General features: G+C 37.6%; 1 pseudogene; it reads right to left on the bottom strand.

Annotated features, from left to right (window-relative positions):
- Window positions 1–2,293: 2,293 nt before the first annotated feature.
- Window positions 2,294–8,058, bottom strand: LOC102813449 (annotated as a pseudogene).
- Between the last annotated feature and the right edge of the window lie 4,856 nt (window positions 8,059–12,914).

Genomic DNA, 12,914 nt, shown 5'->3' on the forward strand with positions numbered 1-12,914 from the left:
GTGGTTTATTTTCTAAGAACTGCGTCTTCCTGTGTCCCGTTCTGTTATGACATCTTTATATTGATTTGATGCTGTTAAGTGCATTGAGTAGGTTTTGACTCATAGCAACCCTGCATAGGGTCTCCAAGGAATGACTGATGGCTTTGATCTGCTGATATTGTGGTGAGCAATCCAGTGTTTATCCTACAGTGCTACATGATGACTCCTTACATTGAGTATATTGCTTATATAAATATTATTATTAAATTGTTCTATAGCTCACAGTATTTTTTTCTTGTTCCTTTGTTTTAAAGGTTTGTAAAATTGCTTCTCAGTGATGCCTGTTTATTTTCAAGTGTGCTGTACTATTTCTTGCATACTGTGTAGGTCTATTCAGCTCTCCCTTAGATTGCACTGTAACATAGGAAACTTCTTGACTAAGCATCTTACTGTGTATGAAATACTATCTACCCAAACAGTTCCAGTTTGAATGCTAGATATGTTGTCTTCTTTCCTTATCTGATGGCTTCAGAGTAGGGGTAGGGCCTTGGTGGTGTGGTGCAGAATTGGGCTTAGTTAAAATAGCCGAGATGCTGAAGTCCTGATATGGTGCTATATGATAAACACTCTACTGCTAACCACAAGGGTGGCTGTTCAAATCCACTAACAGCTCCTCTGAAATCCTATACAGGGTTGTTATGAGCAGGAACTGACTCCACAGCACTTAACAATAACACTGCTTATGCTTGACATTTTGTGAGTTGTTATCTTTCAAGGTTCCTGGCACTTTATTCAGGGGTATGTTCTACATCTGTGAGAATGAATGAATGTTCATCTCATTCTTCAGTCCAGTAAACTACTTTTCTAGATAAAAACCAGCCATTTATCATTTCTTCTTTGTGTTCTATTCCTCTCCACAAGTAGTTTTTTTGATGCCCCAGGATACTCAGGAGTCTTACTTCTCTCCAGATTTGGGAACAGTAGTGAGAATTATCTTATTTTCCTGCTTCACAAATATCGGAGATGGGGAACAGGCTAGGAATCTTTCTGTAATTGCCTCTTTTTTTCAACCAAGAGAGTTTAGTTTTTATCTTAGACTACACCTTTGTTAATTTTAAAAAGTTGAATTGTGCCCCTTTTCTTGTTTATTTGCTATTGATTTTATGTGAATGTATTCTGTAAACACACATATGCAGACAGAGAGCAAGAGTGTGAGTGAATTGGACTTGCTGATTTGGTTGATTTTAACTATTTGGACATGGACATTGTATGACATAATTTGATTCAGTAATTTTAAACCAGTAATCTGTCTGAGCATTTTTGACTTGCTTCTCACTCAGCATCTATATCCAGGTAATTGACATTTTTTGTTTATTAGTTTTACCTTCTAACATGTTCTTGATAATGAATATATATATATATATTTCATTGTTTTTGCTTCTCTAGAAAATCCAGCCTAAGACATTAGCAAACAGTCTTTCAGTAATAATTTTTCCCAGAAATCTTTCTTTATCTACCAAATGTTTATTTCAAAAACACTTCAATGTATATCCATAACATTCTTTGCATCTACATCAAAACAGAAATTTTGTTTATCTTGAAATTATGTTTAATTTGTCAATTTGAATACAGCAGTATATTTGTGTGTGTATGTGTGCATGTGTGAGCACACTAGTAGAACTATTGCTTTATTGTTATTAAGTGGAGCAGAGTTGGTTCCAAGTTATAGCAACCCTGTATAGGTTTTCCAAGGAACAGTTGGTAGGTTTGAACCCTTTACCTTGTGATTAACAATTGATTGCTTATCCTACTCTGCCATACCAGGACTCTGTATTTCAGATACATGCCTCTGGGAAGAAATTTTAGCGTTTAAATTTTATTTATATTTAAAAAATCACCTATTCAAAACTTATATTGCCTTTTAATGAAAAAGAGCTGGGGAAAATTGTTTTAAAGGTGTTTCACACAGTCTGTGGTTGTTAAATGCCACGGAGTCAGCTCTGACTCATAGAGACCATGTTTAGGCTTTCCAAGGAGTGGCTGGTGGGTTTGAACCATTAACCTTGTGGTTAACAGTTCAGTGCTGAACCTACAATCCCACATTTGTTGTTGTTGTTGTTGTAAGGTGCCATCGAGTCGGAAACGACTCATAGTGACCCCATGCACAGAACAAAACAATGTGCGATCCTGGGCCAACCTCACTACCACTACCACACTTGATGCCATCAATCCCACATTTAGGACCACAGTAAACATGCTTGTTAAACATAGACAGTTAAAGATTCCCATTCTGTTACAACATATTAGGTTTGTCTCAAAATGTTCGTGAAAGAAGAGGTTTGACTAAATGTCTGGCAGATAATGAGTCAGATACCCTTCTGCTGCTCTGATTTCTCCTGGCATTTTTTCTTCTTATATTCTTTAATACTATCAGGAGAATTTCAGGGAAAAGGCTGATAAATATTAGAAAAATGATAGCCAACTCTGAGGATACAGAAGACAGCATATGAGCAAATGTGAGATACATTCTCTGTTGCTTGAGAAAAGGCAAAATAATCCCTCCACAGAAGAGTGAGAAAAATACATAAAAGGCTAAGGAACAGCAAAATGATTTATCCATGTTCAGAATCAAATGTATAAGGCAAGCTTTAGAGTACAGTGAATACTAAGACTTTAAAAACAATGGTTACAAAAGTCCATACACCTTTCCATTGTCTTCTAGGGATGAAGTCTGAAATAGAAAATAAGTCCCAACAAAGTACACAGTCCCTTCAAAAGCAGTAAGAAATGTCCAGTGTAAGAAGGGGCCAAAATGTACCATGCATTGTCAGTAATTTTCATATGCAATTGGGAGTCTGAGGTCAGAGTGTTGATGTGGAAGTGCTGTTCCAGGAGACACATAGGCCAGGATGGATAAAAGGTGAATCAAATGTTGTGCATTGTACAGTAAGCAACATTATAAAGTGGCTGTTGTGAGAATCCACAGAACTGGCACAAAAATTGTAGCAAAATGAAATAAAAGTTCTTATAGAAGTAATACTATACACATTAATCTAGTTGAAGAACTCTGGACCACAATAACAATGAAAGAAGACCTGTCCCCTCATTAAAATACAGCTAGGGAATAGTCTTTATCAGAAGATAGCTAAGAGATAATTGTTGTTGTTGTTAGGTGCCATCTAGTCGGTACTGACCCATAGTGACCTTATGCACAGCAGAACGAAACACTGCCCAATCCCTGGCCAACCTCACTACTGTTGCCATGCTTGAGTCCATCGGTGCTGCCACTTGGCCAATCCACCTTACCAAATGTGATATCCTTCTGTGACTGGTCCATTCTGAAAATATGTCCGAAGTAGGAGAGATGAAGTTTGGGCATCTTGGCCTCCAAGGAGCACTCTTGCTACATGTCTTCAAAAACAAATCTATTGGTTCTTTTGGCAGCCCATGACACTTTCAATATTCTCCTCCAACACCACAACTCAAAAGAATCAATTCTTCTACGGTCTTCCTTATTTACTGTCCAGCTTTCACATGCATATGAGGTTATTGAAAATATCATGGCTTGGATCAGGTGACATCTGTGCTCTTCAACACTTTAAAAATGTCTTGTGCAGCAGATTTTCCTAATGCAATATGTCATTTGATTTCTTGACTGCTGCTTCCATGAGTGTTGATAGTTAGTTAATCCAAGAAGAATGAAGTCCTTGACAACTTCAGTCTTTTCTCCATTGATAAGAATGTTGATTGGTCCAGTGGTGAGGATTTTTGTTTTCTTTACATTGAGATGCAATCCAAACCAAGCTGTGTGCTTTAATCTTCATCAGTAAATGTTTTAAGTCTTCTTCACTTCCATCAAGCAAGAGGAAAATGCAAAGAATATTTGTTGTTGTTGCTAAGCACTGTCGAGTCAGTTTCAACTTATAGAGATCCTAGATAGGGTGACCTAGACTGAGGAGTGACCAGTGGATTTGAACTGCCGATCTTGGATTTGAACTGCCGACCTTGTGATTCAAACTGATCTTGCAGTCCAATGCATTATCCTACAGTGCCACACCAGGACTCCCAAAGAATATTAGGGTCATCAAATTGATTTATTTTATGTTTGGAAAAACGTTCAGTTCAAATGACTAGTTCAAATAAATTGTATACATGATAAATAGCATTTGTTATCAGCCCATACTGATTTGAACTTAGGAAGTAGGTTACAATACATCCTTTAGTCTCAATTAACATTGTTAATTATCATCACACCAGTAGTGTTTGTGAAGATAAGAACGAGATAATAATGATGATGCTACCTATTATACATGGTTGATACATAGCACATGCATCAATTTATTATACATACATTATCTTTAATCATCAACACTCTGGTGAGAGTTTCATTATCAATTATATAGACATACAATACTACCTGAAGGAATCTATAGATATAATGCAATCCCAATCCAGATTAGAACATCATTCTTTAAAGAGATGGGAAAAAAATGGCCACAAATTTTAAATGAAAAGGAAAGAGACCTCAGATAAGCAAAGTAATACTTAAGAAGAAGAGTCCTGGTGTGGTGTTGCAGGATAATACGTTGTACTACAAGGTTGGCAGTTCACTCACCACCCACTCCTAGGAAACCCTATACAGAGTTTCTATAAATTGGAACCAATTCCAAAGTACTTAAAACAACATTTAAGAAGGAGAACAAATTTCATGACCTCTTACTCCCTGATCACAGAATTTACCACAGTGGTCAAAACAGCCTGGTACAGGTACAAAAAGAAAGACATATAGATCAATGGAACAGAATTGAGGATCCAGAAGCAAATTCATTAATATACAGTCAACTGATCTTTGACAAAGGACCAAAGCACATTACATGGGGAAGAGATAATCTTTTCAACAAATGGTGCTAGCAAAACTCAAAATCCATTTGCTGAAGAATGAATGAAGACCAATATCTCAAATCATATACAAAAACAAATTCAACCAGAATTAAAGACCTAAATGTAAAACCTATAAATATAAAGATTATCAATGAAAAAATAGGGACAAACTTAGAGGCTCTAATAGATAGTATACATACATTATCAAACATTACAAAAAACATACAAACAGTAGAAGACAAAATAGATGACTGGCACCTCCTGAGAATTAGACATATATGGATCAAAAGATATCACTAAAAGAGTCAAAAGAGAGCCCACATCCTGGGAACTTTTTTTTGTAATGACATATCAGATGGGACTAATATTGAAAATGTGCAGAAAACTACAACACCTCTACTAGGTAAAGACAAATAATCCAATTTAAAAAATGGGAACATGATTACATACTTAACTAAGGAAGATCTTCAGCAGCTAAGAAACATGAAGGCATAGTCATGATCATTAGCTATTAGAGACGTGCAAATCAAAACAACAATGAGATATCTCACAGCAGCATTAACAACAAAGGTTCAAATAAAAAACCAAACCAAAACAGAAAACAACAAATGCTGGTGAGAGTGTTGCTAGACTGCAACCCTCCTACATTGCTGGTGGGACTGTAACATGGTACAGTCACTCTGGAAAATGTTATACTTTCTTAGAAAATTGGAACTACAAATACCTTATGACCAAACAAGTCCTTTACTTGTTTATATACGTATTTATATCCACAAGAAATATGAGCCAAGATACAAGTATATGTATATGCATACTGGTGTTTACTACAGCACTATTCACAACAGTAAAAGATGGAGACAGCCTAAGTGTCCATCAGTGGAAGAATGGATAAACAAAGTTTAGTACATACACACAATGAAATACAATGCAATGTTTAAGAATAATGATGAATCTGTGAAACACCTCATAACAGGATGCCATCAATTTAGTTCTGACTCATAAGCAACCCTGTATAGGGTTTCCAAATAGTATCTGGTGGGTTTCAACTGCCAAACTTGTGATTCACAGTCCAGTGCTGATCCTACAGTGCCACACCATGAGTCCCAGATGTAGGGGTAGGAAATTCTAAATAAAATCTTAGAAATAATTTTTAAATGTTTTATCCTTTTCTGGGGTGTAGGGGGATGCTTTTGCTATATTTGGTTATGATGCTTACATTTTTGTGTTTTCTAAATCAGTTCTTCTTGGCAAGATAAATATTTTTCTCTTAAAAATTTAGTTACAATTATATAAATTGTAATTTCATATGAGAAATATATCAAAACATTAGTCAAAGCATATAATATATCCAAACTGAATAATATGTAGTTTCTTAACTGGTTGTTGTTATTGTTAAGTGTGACTGAGTTGGTTCTGCCTATTAGCAACTCTGTGTAGGGTTTCTGAGGAATTGCTAGTGGGTTTGAACTACCAACCTAAAGTGTAAATTTATCAATAGCACGGTACAAATTGACTATAGAAGATAAACAACAAAACAAAATTAAAACTCTATTAAATGCTGAAGGATAAGTTACTACATTATTGGCTGAGAGCAGAGAATTAACTATCTGTTGTTGTTATTGTTGAGTGCCATGGAATCAGCTGTACTCATAGTGACCCTGTAGAGCATTTCCAAGGCGAGGCTAGTGGGCCTGGATTTAAATGCATGAGGCAAAAAGATATGGGAGTAAATGGTCAGAAGACAGTATAAATTTATCTTTGTAAATTCATTCCTGAGAGGTGCATATTTTTTTTTAAAGAAAAGAGAGCCAGATAATTCCTTGCTTTATATCTAAAAGAGATTTAACATGGGAAAAGGGATATTTTCTCCATGACAAATAGATATGGGGAAATAAAATAAATACATAATAAATAATTACATGATTATATTTTGACGTTACAGTCCACTTTAACAAGACAGGTTTCTGAGCTATAATACATGCAAGTTACTGTGCTGAACACCTTAGAAAACATATGGTGGTGGTAGTTGTGTGTCACTGACTCAGTTCTGACTCATAGTGACCCTTTATATGGTTTCTGAAACTTTAAATCTTTACAGGTGCAGAAAACTTCATCTCTTTGAAGGTATGACTGGTAGATTCTAAGGACCTTTTGATTAGCAGCCCAGCTAGTAATCCACTATGTTGCCAGGGCTCCCAAAACACATATTCTGTCAAATATAAGTCCTGGGGTGGTGTTGTGGGTTAATGTGCTGAACTAAAAGATTCATTTGAACCCCCAGGTCAGCGGTTCAAGCTCACCAGGTGCTCTTTGGAAACCCTATGCAAGGTTGCTATGAGTCAGAACTGACTTGATGGCACTTAACAACTACAACAGTATGAATTTTAGATCACGTGCAAGATATATGTACTCTTGAAACAACTCAGGCAGAAAAAGTGTTTGTTAATGGGTCTAAACTGGGTTGTCTTAACTTGAAGTATCTCTAGAGATAGTAAGTTTCTGTTGTAAGTTGAAGCTCCTGCTAATATACGTGGATTTCACTTTAGGGGATAAGAAACCACCTTAGCCTTAGCTTTCAGGATTTTAAAATTGAAATTAAAATGCCTTCCACAAGTGCCTTATAAGATATTTGAAAGAACGAAAGACAATAATTTCTGCGAACTGGTTGGTAAACTGCTGAGAGCTATAAATCATCTTCATGCTGCTGCAGGCTGTCCAGTCAGTACCAGCTAATAGTGACCCGGTATAGTTTCTGAGACTGTATATCTTTGCAGGAACAGAAAGCCTCAACTTTCTCCGGAGGAGTGGCTAGTGGATTGGAATGACTGGTGGTTTCCAGCTGCTGGCTTTGGGGTCAGCAGCCCGATGGTAACCCATGATGCTACCAGCGCTTCATAAAGTCATCTTTATAGTTACTAAAGATCACTGAATTTCCTAACTAAGGGAAACAAGGTGCCTCAGTCAATTCAATCCTTTAAGTGAGTCTTTCCTTGGTAAATTGAAAATTATTTCTATTTCAAAATCCTACAGTTTATGTATTGCATTCCTTGCTGTATTCCTTAATGCTATAAAATATGTAAATTAGTAAAACAGGGTTTGATTTGGCTGCGTTTGGCATTTCACTTTTGAATGAGCTACTTCAATTAGCTTAATAAACATCAAAGGAAAAATTAGTCGTGGTTCAAGATACTCATACATTGTGTCAGATTTACCCTTACTCTAAGTCAGGCAAAGATAATCAAATTACTGATTTATATATTTGTTAACTTAATTAGCTCTCCCAAGCTAATGTAGCAGGTTAAATGAAATGACCTTTGTATAAGTTCAGTTATCTACAAAAAGCTCATCACATTTGTCTTGCATGAAAGATAGGTGAGGTCATACCCTATGTCCCAACTTTCGTCTCCTGCAGGACAGAAGTCAGGACAATGTGAAACATGAAGAGTCCATGCCTGGGATGAACAAAAGTCCATCTATCTTCTAGTCACTCTTGGAACCGGGACACAATCTGTATTGCAAACATTCTTAAGAAAGTCTTATTTTTGCTTAGGTGAGGGTGTGGCAGTGGAATCTATATACTTCACTTGCTTTGGCTTGTCTGGAAAACCTTTCTCTTAAGGAACTTAGCTTTAACCCATATGCTCTATTTGATAAAGATGTCATTTCCTTGGCTAGCCATACTAGGCAAGAGTCATCTGTCTTAGAAATTACCAAGTTTCATTTTGAATTCACAGAAAGCCTTCCAATACTGAAAGACTGTGCATTTTATGAAGAAAAAAAAAAATCGAAGAAAAAACGATACTTGGCTTTGATTCTCTATTCTTTGTGATCTCTGGAGCACTAAGTGTGCCATCATATTTTATGCCATGCTTCAGAATTTTAAGAACTTTTGCTATCTTTTCTAATTTTTCCTCTTCTTTATTGTTATTTTTAAGTGTCTTTGAGTCAGATCTAACTCATAGTTACCCTGTACAGGGTTTCCAAGGAATGGCTGGTAGGTTTGAACCACCAACCTTGTGGTTAGCTGTCCAATGCTAATCCTACAATACCAAATCACAGAGAGAGAGAGAGAGAGAGAGAGAGAGAGAGAGAGAGCGCTCTGGTAGTGTAGTGGATTGAGTTGTTACTGCAAAGTCAGCAGTTCAAATCTACCAGTGGCCCCATGGAAGAAAGATAAGGCTTTCTCCTTCCATAAAGGTTTATAGCTTTGGAAACCCTATACTGACTTGACAATATACAACCACTATCATTTATAAATATATATAAATATTTTAGAAGTTTATAAAGGAAGTACACACACACACGCACACACATAGAGTGCTGGTGTGGCACTGTAGGATAAGCAATGGACCACAAGTTTGGTTTGAACTGCTGCAAGGTCAGTGGTTCAAATGCACAAGCTGCTCCTTAGGAATCTTATCTAGACAGGATCATTGAGTCAGAATAGCAGTTAACAATATATATACTGTTATTGTTGTTAAAAGTCATCGAGTCTGTTCTGACTTAGAGTGATCCTGTGTAGAGTGTCCAAGGAGCCACTGGTGGGTTTGAATGATCAACCTTGTGGTTAGCAGTTCAGTGTTTATCCAACAGCAACACACTGGGACTTTAGGATAAGTGCTGGACTTCTGACTACAAGATTGGCAATTTAAATCTACCTGCCACTCCTCAGAAACCCTATATAGCTATGTTATGGGTTGGAACCCACTCAAGGCACTTAATAACATACATATGTTTGTATATTTACATATATATAACAATATATATAACAATATATATATATATATACATATGTATACATACATGAGGGTGAGTCAAAAATTACCCATACTTTAGTTATATTGGAATCCTAGTGTGGCACTGTGGGTTAATGCGCCAGACTGCAAAGCCATTTGAACTGTAAGGTTGGTGGTTCAAGCTCACCAGCTGCTCCTCGGAAACCATATACAGGATAGCTATGGGTCAGAATCAACTCAACGGCACTTAACAACAACAACAACTAGTTGTATTAAAACATCCATAACTTCCATGGCTGATGATTACACTTAGCATGCATGTGAAATGATTATGTTAAATAGGTGAATGGCAGTGAATTATGTGGCAAATCATTTGCAAATCAGGCATGACTCTGTTTAGGAAATAATCCACCCAGAACAGATTCCGGTTTGAAAAAGTTTGTGTGAGATGGGTGCTGACACAACTCACAGAAGAGCATACACAGAAGCATTTGGACATCTACAAACAAAATTTGGACTGATACTTGACGAAAAGTAAAGGTTCTTTTAAAAATTGTTACTGATGAAGATACATGGATTCATCACTATGAGTCTGAGAGTAAATAGCAGAGTATGGAATGGAAGCATCCTCCATTGCCCACCAAGAAAAGTTCAAAAGCCAACTATCAGCTGGAAAATTATGCTTACAGTTTTCTGGGATTCTCAAAGACCAGTATTGGGACACTATCAGGAAAAAGATTCAACTATCAATAGTGCTCATTACAATTTTGGATTAAGCACAGAGAGCTGCTATCCCCGGGCAAATCCACACACCTCTGCTCACACTGTTGACACTCTATATAAACTTCGTTTCATGGTGTTAAAGCATCCTCCCTAAAGTCATGATCTTGCTCCATAGCATTTTTACCTGTTTGGTCCCTGAAAGCAGCCCTTCATGGATGAAGATTCACTTCTGATGAAGACGTGAAGACAGCAGTACATTCGTGGTTCACCACTCAGCCCAAAACATTTTTTAATAAGGGAATGCAAAAGTTTATTGACAGACTTCTGGTTTGGTGGCAGCAGAGCAGAGTCAGGTAGGACAGGCTATGTGGGGAAGGGGCTGAAAACCCAGAGATGTGCTCTCACAAAACTGCACCAGAGCTCTCGATCTAGCATAAGGGTCAGGGCATCCATTTCCCACAACTGCCAGTGGAAAAATCACAGTATAAAGGAAAACATTGCAATTTAGAAATCGGTAAAGACACAGGACTCCCTCAGTGGCCATCCCACCCAGGTGGAAGTGAGAGGGTGGGGCCACAGCCAGAGGAACACAGGGAACCAGTGCTAAAAGCAGTGCAATGACATTTGCAAAAGTAGGTGTGGAGGGATTCTACATGGTTTTTCTCCCCTCCTCTTCCCTGTTGTCTCTTTTTTGCCCAGCATGATGCCTTCAGGTGAGGGGTGCACACTCCCAAAAAAGTCCAGCATTGAGACCACAGCTTTCCTATGGCACAGATAGAAAGAGCCCCATCAGTCCACGGGCAAATTCTTTGGCTGCTGCTTTTGACTTCTGCCTGTGGGTCCCAGCCATAAAGTTAATTTGTGTGGGAACACTAACCCGTGCCTACACAGCATGAAAAAAAGCAAGTTTGGCCTGACAGACAAACCATATGAACAATCTGTAAAACTCTAACATAAAAAGATGCAACTATTTCAAGAATTATGCTGTGCACATGTAGATACTTAACTGACCTTCAGAGACAAAAATAGTAAACAATCTTTCTCCCATTACTTCTCAGTATCTATCTGTGCACCTCTGTGGTTGTGACCAGAGGAGGAGCCTGAGGGAGTGGACACCCCCACCCACTGCTTGAGGTTTCTACAGTGCACATACTGCCTGTATAGTAAGGCAAATGGACAATCAGCCACAGTTTTATTTTTGTTTAAAAGTGTAGGTTCTTGTCTCTGCTTTTATATTGTTTCTGATTTGGGGACTTTTGATCACATATTTTTCCTGGAAGTGGGAGCTTTTTCTCCCTACATTACCCAAGAAGAGTAAGCAATCATGGCCATATAGCCAAGCTACAATCATACCCAATAATATTCCACCATTAAGACAAGAGCCAATAACAGTTGATAAATATTACAAGCAAAAAGGAAAGCCTATCTCCTGATCATATCCACCAGGAGAAACCCAGCAAGCTTAATAACACAACAACAAACATCCATTTAAGCATTAAACAACCCATATACCTACTGGAAATGACAAACAAAAGACCTCAAACACAATAAACGACCTCAAAACATGTCCAAAGAGTAACTGAGACAAATGCACTGGAGACAGTCAAAGGCTCCCCAGAACAGGAAGAGCAGATTTTGGATTTGCCTGAGAAAGAATTCAAAAGAATGATATGGAAACAAATTCAAATGCTCTGAAAAGTGGTGGAGGAAAACAAGGAAGAAGTCAGGAAAGTACTACAAGAGCAATCGAACAAGATTGATACAGCATTAGAAACAATTCAAAACCAGCAAAAGAGGTCCAGATGATTAATAATAAAATATCAGAGATGGATAATACACTGAAAGGGGAAAGGAGAAGAATAGAAGAGATAGAAGCCAGAACTAGCAAGCTGGAAGACAAATCTCTCAATACTGCTAAGATAGAAGAGCAAGCTGAAAAAAGGATTTAAAAAATCTGAAGAGAGTCTAAGATTCAGGCTGGATAACATGAAGAGGAATAACTTAAGAATTATTGGCATTCCAGAACAGGAAGAATCAGAGAAGTCCACAGAGGGGATAGTTGAAGAGCTTCTGGAAGAAAATTTCCCTAGCATAGTGAAAGATAAGAAGAAAAACACTCAGGAAACTGAATGTTTTTCCACAGGAAGGGTAGACCCCAAAGAAAGACTCCAAAACATATAATAATCAAGTCTCCAAAATCAAAGACAAGAAAAGAATCTTAAAAGCAGCCAGGGAGAAGAGAAGTGTCACTTACAAGGCAAGCAAATCAGATTAAGCTCTGACTATTCAGCACAAAAAAGGAGCTCTGGTAGCATAATGGTTACGAATTGGGCTTCAAACCTTAAGGTCAGCAGTTCGAAACTACCAGCTGTTCCGCAGGAGAAAGAAGAGGCTTTCTGCTCCCGTAAAGATTTATAACCTCGGAAACCCTGTAACAGGTTTACTATGAGTCAGAACCAAGTCCACGGCACATAACAACAACAACAACATTCAGCACAAACTGTGCAGGCAAGAAGGCAATGGAGAGACATACAAAACCCTAAAAGAAAAAACTGCCAACCAAAAATCGTCTATCCAGCAAAACTATCAATCAAA

Source organism: Chrysochloris asiatica, unplaced genomic scaffold (genome assembly GCF_000296735.1).
Source record: "Chrysochloris asiatica unplaced genomic scaffold, ChrAsi1.0 scaffold00108, whole genome shotgun sequence".
In the NCBI taxonomy this organism is placed as follows: Eukaryota; Metazoa; Chordata; class Mammalia; order Afrosoricida; family Chrysochloridae; genus Chrysochloris; species Chrysochloris asiatica.